Genomic DNA, 9,895 nt, shown 5'->3' on the forward strand with positions numbered 1-9,895 from the left:
CTTATATAAAATTTGCTTCCCTGAATAATTCATGTGTTGCACTTAACCATAACTAGCACATTTACTGCTCTTTTGCAAAACAGTTGAGGCGATAGATGAAAATATCAAAAACAGGCGGAATGATACATCTGTTCACTTAAACGACGATTCTGTTGCACCTACGGAAGAAACCCATGCAAAAGTCTCAAAAACCGAAAACAAATATAAGTGGACAAGTGTAACATACAGTAAAAAGAATTCGAAGCGCTTGAGTAGTGAAAAACAAAACGAAACAAATGACTTCCTTGTTATTGGTGATTCTCTGCTCAAAAATGTGGTGGTGCCAAAATGAAAAGTAGACGTTCGCCCAGGAATCAAGACTCACCAGTTGAACAAACACTTCAGCAACATACATAGGTCGCAGAATGGTCCAGCAGAGGCTTCTCGGAAGAATTATAAAGGAGTCTTCGTTCATGTAGGTACAAATTCTCTTAGAAGCAACACTGAAGAGGAAATTGTAAGTGAAACAAAAAACTTAATTCGAACAGCCAGTAATCTCTAAAAAACATCTAGAATTGTAGTGATCAACACATAGACAGAACAAACCGTGATGTAAACGAAATCTGTAACAATCTAGGAGCTGTATTTATAAATCTGAACAAGTTCTTAAACAATAAATGCTTGGGTAAAGACGGTCTTCATTTAAATAGGCTAGGATCCAGAATTCTCAGTAAAATGTTCGCTGATACATGTAAAATTCTGAATAATAAGGGAAACTTGTAAGTAATGATGGGGATGGGAAACAGTGTTTGCTAACAAAAACAGCGAGACTGAAATAGTACCCAAGAAAGAGTAGGCCTATGCCTGAACCCATAAATAAAAAAGTGTGTCCATGTATAATGCACTTGAATATAAACGGTCTCAGTGCCAACTTTTCAAACAAAAATCATAAACTTGATGGCTTACAAATTATTCTTTCAGAATTTAAAAATATTAAAGTTATCTGTTTCAATGAACATTGGCTTACATGTGGTAATACTGAAATTCTTAATAAAATCGAAAATTTCGAAATAGCTAACAGTTTTTGTAGACGAGAGAAATCACGTGGAGGTTCTTGCATACTTACTCATTCTGACATGAAATATGAAATAATCATTTGAATGAAGAATGTATATTTGAAAGCTGTTGTGTCGAGTTAAGGGACCTAAATGTCTTAATAGTTTATATTTACAGAGTACCAGACAAAACTACAATTGAAGCTTTCTTGCTCAAATTTAAGTGCCTTCTTGAAAATCTTAATAAAGAAAAAAGGAAAAATATTATAATAGCTGCTGATTTCAATATTAATATCATAGCTGACAGCAATGATGTGTCCAAATTCAATGACTTAATAAAAAAACTTTGGCTTCAAAGCAAATTTCATGCAACCCACTAGAATAAATGCACAGTCAGCGACCTGTGTTGATAATATTTTAACAAATTATGTGTTTGAAGATGTTAATAAATTTTGCTTAGATTTAGGAATCTCTGACCACTCTGCATTATTCATTGAACTACCAAAACCCTGTAAAGAAATTACATGTAACAAAAACCACATGAAAAGGAACTTCAACGAAAAAAACCTAACTATATTTAGCAATATGTTAAGAGAGGTTGAATGGCCTTATGACAGCTGTATCTCAAGTAGTACTAACTTTAACAAATTTCTTGGTAGCTTTCTTGAAATATTTAATGAAACTTTTCCACTTAAAACCAAATGTAACAAAACGACTAGGAAGATTAAATGGATAATTCAGGGTATAAAAATTTCTAGTGCCAGAAAGAGGCAACTAGATAATGGACTGAAATATAACAAAAACAGACATTTTGCTGTGTATGTGAAATCTTATAAAGCCATATTCAAAAAAGTTGTAAAGGCAGCAAAACAAATGGCAAACAATAAGTTTACTTTACAACAAAACAGTAAGACAAAGGCAGTGTGGTCTGTTGTCAAATCAGAGTTAGGTGTTAAAGTCAGTAGTAATGAAATAACTAAGATTAAAGTAGATGATAATGTTGTTGTAAACCCAGCTCAAATATTAGAGTGTTTCAATGAATTCTTCATAAATGTAGCAAAGTCAGAAGTTGATGTAGCAGGATATCAGAGTAAAGTAAATCCCTTTGGACTCGACCAAGAAGCTGAGTATCTCACAGATTTTTAAAAAGTCACAATAAAGGATGTGAAAAATGTAATATTGTCATTAAAAAATAAAAATTCTGCTGGGTGGGATGGGACACCAAGAAAAGTGATTAAAGTAGTATATGACATAATAGCATCCCAGCTAGCTAAAATAATCAACCAATCTTTTGAAAAGGGGTGCTTTCCTGATTTGTTAAAATATGCCAAAGTGAGACCTATGTTCAAGAAAGGGTTGAGGGAAGATATGGGAAACTATCACCCTATTTCTATTCTCCCAATCCTGCCAAAAGTGTTAGAGAAAGTAGCTGCAAATCAGATCAAAAATTTTATCCTAAAAAATGATATTATTGTAAGTAACCAATTTGGATTAGAACAAGGAAAAAACACACTGGATGCAGTAAATAACTTTATTGAGAAGATATGCAAATTACTAGATCAGAGGAGTAAAGTCACAGGTATCTTCTGCGATCTTTCAAAAGCATTTGACTCTGTGAACCATGACTTGCTTATCTACAAATTAAACAAATATTGGATTAATGACAAAGCTCTGAAATGGCTCACATCATACTTGCACAACAGAAAGCAAAGGGTAAGTGTCACATCAAATGCAGTGAATTATTATTCTAAATGGAGTGCAGTATCACAAGGTGTGCCTCAAGGCTCCATTTTGGGGCCAATCCTGTTCCTATTCTATGTAAATGACTTGCCCATAAATATAAATTCCCTGTCAGTTCTGTTTGCGGATGATACTTCTGTTTTAATTGAAGATGATGCAGAAAAAATTCAGAGCTCCATTGTCAGCACAATGGGTACTCTAGAAAACTGGTTCCAGTTAAATGGCTTGCAACTGAACATTACAAAAACCAGTATGGTACATTTCAAAACCAAACATTTGAAATGTGTGGATCTTAAAATACATCATCACAATCATCCTATGGAAGAAGTTAACACAGTCAAATTCCTAGGACTAAATGTGGACAACAACTTAAACTGGAGTACACATATTGAGTTCCTATCAAATAAACTAAGCAGCTCTGCATTTGCAATGCAAATACTAGCAATCTGTACTGACATGAGTACACAAAAAATAGCATATCATAGTTATTTTGAATCTGTCATTAGGTATGGTATCATTTTCTGGGGAAATTCAAGTAGTGTATCTCGAATGCTGAAACTGCAAAAGAAAATTATAAGATACATGTGTAGTGCATAACAAACAGAATCTTGTCGCCCATTATTTTGGAACCTGCAAATCCTAACAGTTCCCTCCATATACATTTATGAAATTATAATCTTTGTACACAGCAGACAAAAATTATTTGAGGAAAATCATTTTAACCACACGTACAACACAAGAAATAAAAATAATTTTATGTTACTATATGAGGCCACAACTTGCACACGGAAGGTACGATACGACAGAAAATTGCGGATAAAAAGCGGCAGAGGACCCCGAAGACCCCATCCAGGAAGCGTAGAAAGGATGTGATGACGCCATGTCGTATCGTACGCCTTCCGCATGTCGAAAAAGACAGCGACCAGGTGCTGACGGCAGGCAAAGGCAGTACGGATGGCCCACTCCAGGCTCACCAGATTGTCGGTGGCGGAGCGGCCTTTACGGAACCCACCCTGAGACGGAGCCAGAAGGCCCCGCGACTCCAGTATCCAATTCAAGCGCCAGCTCACCATCGGTTCAAGCAACTTGCAAAGGACGTTGGTGAGGCTAATGGGACGGTAGCTGTCCACCTCTAGAGGGCTCTTTCCAGGTTTCAAAACGGGGATGACAATGCTTTCCCGCCATTGCGATGGAAACTCCCCCTCGACCCAAAGACGGTTGTAAAGATCGAGGAGGCTCGCTGGCAGTCCACTGAAAGGTGTTTCAGCATCTGACAGTGGATGCCATCTGGACCAGGAGCGGTATCAGGGCAAGCGGCTAGGGCACTGCGAAATTCCCACTCACTGAATGGAGCATTGTAAGATTCTGGGTGGTGGGTGCGAAACGAAAGGCTCCGACGTTCCATCCACTCTTTAATGGAGCGGAAGGCCAGTGGGTAATTGGAAGAAGTGGAACTGAGAGTAAAATGCTCTGCCAAGCTGTTGGCAATTTCGCCGGAGTCTGTACAAACCGCTCCATTCAGTGAGAGCGCAGGGACGCTGACAGGGGTCCGATAGCCATAGAGGCGTCGGATCTTGGCCCAGACCTGCGATGGAGAGACATGGAGGCCAATGGTGGACACATACCGCTCCCAGCACTCCTGCTTGCTTTGGCGGATAAGGCGGCGGGCCCGCGCACGCAGCCGTTTGAAGGTGATGAGGTGTTCAACGCAGGGATGTCGCTTGTGACGCTGTAGCGCCCGCCGGCGATCTTTAATCGCTGCCGCGATCTCAGGCGACCACCAAGGCACAGTCCGCCGCTGAGGGGACCCAGAGGAACGGGGAATGGCAGATTCGGTGGCAGTAACGATGCCGGTGGTGACCGATTGAACCACCGCATCAATGTCATCATTAGAGAGAGGCTCAAGAGCGGCAGTGGAGGAGAACAAGTCCCAGTCAGCCTTATTCATAGCCCATCTGCTAGGGCGCCCAGAAGAGTGACGCTGTGGTAGTGACAGAAAGATCGGAAAGTGGTCACTACCACACAGGTCGTCATGCACACTCCATTGGACAGACGGTAAGAGGCTAGGGCTACAGATTGAAAGGTCAATGGCGGAGTATGTGCCATGCGCCACACTGAAGTGTGTGAAGGCACCATCATTTAAAATTCAGAGATCGAGCTGCGACAATAAATGCTCAACAGTGGCGCCTCGACCTGTTGCCACTGACCCACCTCACAGAGGGTTATGGGCGTTGAAGTCGCCCAATAGTAAGAAAGGTGGCGGCAATTGGGCTATCAGCGCAGCCAGGACATGCTGCGAGACATCACCATCTGGTGGAAGGTAAAGACTGCAGACGGTAACAGCCTGTGGCGTCCACACCCGAACAGCGACAGCCTCTAAAGGTGTTTGGAGAGGGACAGACTCGCTGTGCAGAGTGTGAAGGACATAGAGGCAGACGCCACCAGACACCCTTTCATATGCTGCCCGGTTCTTATAATAACCCCGATAGCCACAGAGGGCGGGGGTTCGCATTGCTGGAAACCAAGTTTCCTGAAGAGCAATGCAGAAGAAAGGGTGAAGGCTGATAAGTTGGCGGAGCTCAGCTAGATGGTGGAAGAAACCGCTGCAGTTCCACTGGAGGATGGTATTGTTTATTGCGGAGAAAGGCGTGACGAGACTGGGAAGGCAGATTACGCCGCTGGGTCACCTGCTGCCTCCGATGGAGCACCCGTGCAAGTGCTATCCATTGCGTCTGAGGGATCGGTGAGATCGAGGTCCTCAGCGGCCGCAAGGACTTCCACCTCATCCTCAGACACAGAGCTTTTAGGTAGCGGTGGAGTAGGTGCCACCGCAGGTGTCTTGGACTTACGGGTCTTCAAAGTCGTTTTCTCTTGCTGTTCCTTTGGTTGCCGTTGTTGAGAGGGCTTATCGGAGTCAGTCTCTGGGACCGAAGAGGATTGCGAAGCCCGTCGACCAGCGACCTGTGGCTTCTTCAGCCACTGGTTGGTGTCTGCTGTGCCGCTGGTAGGAACCTGGGAAGGAAGTGACCCAAGGGATCCCTTCCGAGTGAGAGAAGCCGAAGAAGACTTACGCTTCTCCGGCTTAGAAGTGGGGACTGGTGTCCCCGGTGGTTTAGTGGGTGCTGCTCCCGAGGTAGATGGTGTGGGAGCAACAGCGAGAGAAGGGGCCCCCATCGTCAAGGGGGCAGGTGAGGTCCTCTGACTCTGAGAGCTGACTGTGTATCTTGCAGCTGAAGGAGCTGGAGCAGGAGTGGCAGTGGAGGCATAAGATGACATCATGTGCACGGGATGTAGCCGTTCAAATTTCCGCTTAGCCTCTGGGTAAGTCAGTCGGTCCAGGGTCTTATATTTTGCATTCTTTCTGTAAGATACTGCAGTCCGGCGAGCAAGGGGAATGAGGCTCTCCACAGTTGACACAGACAGGAGGTGGAGCACATGGAGTATCGGGATGAGATGGGCGTCCACAATCTCGATATGTGAGGCTAGAAGTACAGCGAGAGGACATGTAACCGAACTTCCAGCACTTAAAGCACCGCATTGGGGGAGGGATACAGGGTTTGACGTCACACCGGTAGACCATCACCTTGACCTTCTCTGGTAAGGTATCACCTTCGAAGGCCAAGATGAAGGCACCGGTAGCTACCTGATTGTCCCTCGGACCACGATGAACACGCCGGATGAAGTGTACACCTCGGCGCTCTAAATTGGCGCGCAGCTCGTCATCAGACTGCAAAAGGAGGTCCCTATGGAAAATAACACCCTGGACCATATTTAAATTATTGTGTGGGGTGATGGTAACATGAACATCCCCCAACTTGTCACAAGCAAGTAACCTGCGTGACTGGGCAGAGGAAGCCGTTTTTATCAAAACTGACCCAAAGCGCATTTTGGAAAAGCCCTCCACCTCCCCAAACTTGTCCTCTAAATGCTCTACAAAGAACTGAGGCTTCACGGATAGAAACGAGTCACCATCAGCTCTGGTACAGACGAGATACCTGGGCGAATAGATGTCACTGTCATTCATTGCCTTTTGTTCCTCCCATGGAGTGGCCAGGGATGGGAACGATTTGGGGTCATAAACGTTAGCTTTAAAATGAGCCCTCGAACGCTTAGAGACTGCTGGTGGCTGGCCGCCAGCGAGAGATGATGTACCACACTTCATTGCGGGTCATCTGCCCTGATGCCACCTACTCCGACCAAGAGCCCTCCCCACGGGCACCACCCAGCCGCAGCAATAGCCACCTGGCAGGGTGGCCATTGCCGGGAGTCCTGATGCCCCAGGGAGATGGGCATCTACTCCTTGGCATACGTGGGGAGTTAACGGTGCAGGCATCAGTAGAGCGATCCCTGTGTTGTCAGGGGGCTACAACCAACGGGGTACATGGCGGCCCCACCACAATGGACTGGCTACCGTGCTGGATCTTAGGTGCAAAAACGTCCAAGGTCGTCGTCACAGTTAAAAGCAACACTGCAGAGTGCAGCGTGGTAATCGCACCCAGGGACGTATCCTAGCCCAAGAGATGGAAAACGAGCGGGACACCACTGCAACAACGAAAAAGCCGGCTAAAGGTCTCAATACACGACGGATACAGTGCACCATGTAAGGCGCCCTTCCCCAATTGGCTCGCTCTTCGGAATAATTTAGAAAGATGGAGGTCAAACCCGAGAGGGGACCATCACATAAGGCCGAAACATTTGAGACTCCTTTTAGTCGCCTCTTACGACAGGCAGGAATACCGCGGGCCTATTCTAACCCCCGAACCCACAGGGGGGGATGCTTGTAGTGGGTCGTTTTGTGTCCTGAACATCTAGTAGCATATAAATGCCTAGAGACTGACAAGCTTATGTCCACAAATCAGCATGGTTTTAGAAAGCATTGTTTGTGCAAAACTCAGCTTGCCATTTTCTCACATAATATAATGCAAACTGTTTCTAGATTTCCGAAATGCATTTCACATGGTGGCCCACTGTGGATTGTTGACAAAGGTATGAGCGTATCGAATAGGATCCCAGATATTTGAGTAGCTTCTTAAGTAAAAGAATCATGTATGTTGTCCTCAATGGTGAGTGTTCATCAGAGTCTAGGGTATTGCCAGGAGTGCCCCAGGGAAGTGTGAAATGACTGCCATTACTTTCTGTATACATAAATCACTCTGTGAGACTCAGAGGAATGCAACTCCATTTTAGCAATTTTACATGAGAGACGACATAAGATATTGCAACAGTAGTAAGTTTCACTTTTCACTGAGGTAGTATAATCTTTATTGAAAAATCCCTACACCACTAAAGAACATGCTTCAAAAGCTGTCAGAGGATAATATGTCTTTAAAAATAGTCCTTACTCGTTCACCATTATTTATTATTTAATATAGTGCTAAGGATGTATGTCATTATGATTCTGAGTGAATCAATCTAAATAAATGTTTTACACATCATACCTTTCTTTAAGAGACTGAAGGCATGGTAATTCCATGGGGAGGGATGAGGACTATAGGGCAAGTATCTCCCATTTGATTTGGCGTAATTTCTGCACTAATACATTTTCAATATGGGAACATTTTTTGTTATGAAGCAGCAGCATCACTTGTCACAGTTGGATATTTTGCCTTAATTTCTTGTCACAATTTCAGCAGTTTGGTTATTGTGCCCCCACTGAAAGGATTTCAGTCCCCATTGACCAGTACCTTCAATCAATGCCCATATCTAGCCTCCCACATCAAAGATACCAACCACTTCTTCACCGACTCTTCATCATCCCTACCACACCACTTCCCTACAGACATCAACACCGTCTCTCCCATCCACTTTACCTGGTTCTCCTTGGCCCAACTAGCCACCTTGCTGGATGTTGATGCCCTCATCTCTAATGGCTCCATTCACAACTGTGTGCAAAATAAACCCCCCTAACCACCAAAAGTACCTCCATTTCGACAGCTACCTCCTTTTCACACAAAAATTCCCACAACATACCCTGTCCTCCTGGCGATGGTGTATCTTCTGTTACACGAACTCCCTTTCCTAGTGCACTGAAGGTCACAAGGCCATCAAAGGCAGGCACTACACCCCCACCACCACCACCCGGACCATGGCTGAATCTGCAAACAAATTCCCCATGTTATTTCCCCCCCGCACGCTCCCAGTCTTTACACCACACCCAAATAAAGGTCCAAAAGAGTGCCCCCTTTGTCACCCAATACCATCCCAGACCAGAACAACTGAACCACATCCTTATTTTGGGCTTTCACATGCCCTTGAAATGTGGGACAATCTGTGGATTATGCTTCTCACCCCTCCTGTAGTGATGTTCTGTCACCCACCCATGATTACCAATTGGCTCTCCACCAGGATGAATGGCCAAGAGCAAAGTTGACCGCTCTCTGATACATTGTGTAGGTTAACATAACATGCTTTGTTTCAATGGCTGCTTCATAACCCAGGCCAAGTAGATCCTCCCTCCTACCATCAGCTTTTCTGAACTGTGCAGGTTGGAGTTATCTTCAAAACACCCTCTCCGCTCCCGAAATTATCCCAGTCTCAACCTATGATAACCTACTATCCCCACATCCTTCATCCAACAGTTTCCACATCCTCATCCTATCATCTCCTCCATTTTCACATTCCCTCACACTCTTTGTGTGCCACCCTCTACACCCCCCCCCCCACCACCCTTTGCATCTATCTGGCAGTTAGTCCCTGCATACCACACCAGACTGCACTCTCTATTCCCACCTCTACTCTGCCATCCCTCCCCCTTCCCCCTCTTCACTCCAGATTGCTGTTCAATGACAATCGCATTTCAGTCAGAGCAGACAGGCCATAATGTGTAACAGATATTTTGTTGTGCCTGTCTGCAACTCAGTGGGTCATGTTCATGGTGAATAGCAATAATTCCTTTTCCTAATATTGTTAATTCATATGTGTAATTCTTGTTGTGATCTTCAGTTCAGAGACTGGTTGAATGCAGCTCTCCATGCTATCTATCCTGTGCAAGCTTCATCACCTCCGAGTAACTACTGCAATCTACATCCTTTTGAATCTGTTTGGTGTATTCATCTCTTGGCCTCCCTCTATGATTTTTACTCTCCGCACTTCCCTCCAGTACTAAATTTATGATCCCTTGA

The sequence above is a fragment of the Schistocerca nitens genome, chromosome 6 (genome assembly GCF_023898315.1).
Source record: "Schistocerca nitens isolate TAMUIC-IGC-003100 chromosome 6, iqSchNite1.1, whole genome shotgun sequence".
Lineage (NCBI taxonomy): Eukaryota > Metazoa > Arthropoda > Insecta > Orthoptera > Acrididae > Schistocerca > Schistocerca nitens.